Source organism: Pteropus vampyrus, unplaced genomic scaffold (assembly GCF_000151845.1).
Source record: "Pteropus vampyrus isolate Shadow unplaced genomic scaffold, Pvam_2.0 Scaffold91, whole genome shotgun sequence".
NCBI classification, from domain to species: Eukaryota; Metazoa; Chordata; class Mammalia; order Chiroptera; family Pteropodidae; genus Pteropus; species Pteropus vampyrus.
Genome location: NW_011888872.1, coordinates 29846 through 30305, shown reverse-complemented (window position 1 = coordinate 30305; position 460 = coordinate 29846). Strand labels below are relative to the sequence as shown.

The following is a 460-nucleotide window of genomic DNA, read 5'->3' as shown; positions in this document are numbered from 1 at the left end:
ATATATGTAAAAATCAGAAATAAATTTTGTCAGTTCATGATTCAAGCTGATCCTATGTATTTAATGAAACAAAGAAATATATATTGATTAAAATCAAATTAGTTTGGTAACTAACATAATTTTATTTTTTGTTAATGGAAGTATGAAAGCATTTAATAAGTTGAAATAAGATGAAAATTGAATATAATTTGAATTAAAGATGTTATATGATTTGACAAACAAGCTTTAATTACCTTATTGATTTATATATACCTTACCTGAAAAGAAGTTCCATAAAATATTTAACCTTGATTTTATTTTTTATATCTGGTGATCCTCTCAAAATAAAAAAGAATAGCATTGTCTACAGCCATGCCACCCTGAATAAGCCAGATCCCGTCTGATCTTGAAAGCTAAGCAGAGTCGGGCCTGGATAGTACTTGGATGGAAGACCACCTAGGAAGACCAGGTGCTGTAGGCG

General features: G+C 29.6%; 1 pseudogene; it reads left to right on the top strand.

Moving 5' to 3' along the window:
* The first annotated feature begins 341 nt into the window (after positions 1-341).
* On the top strand, positions 342-460 carry LOC111742333 (annotated as a pseudogene).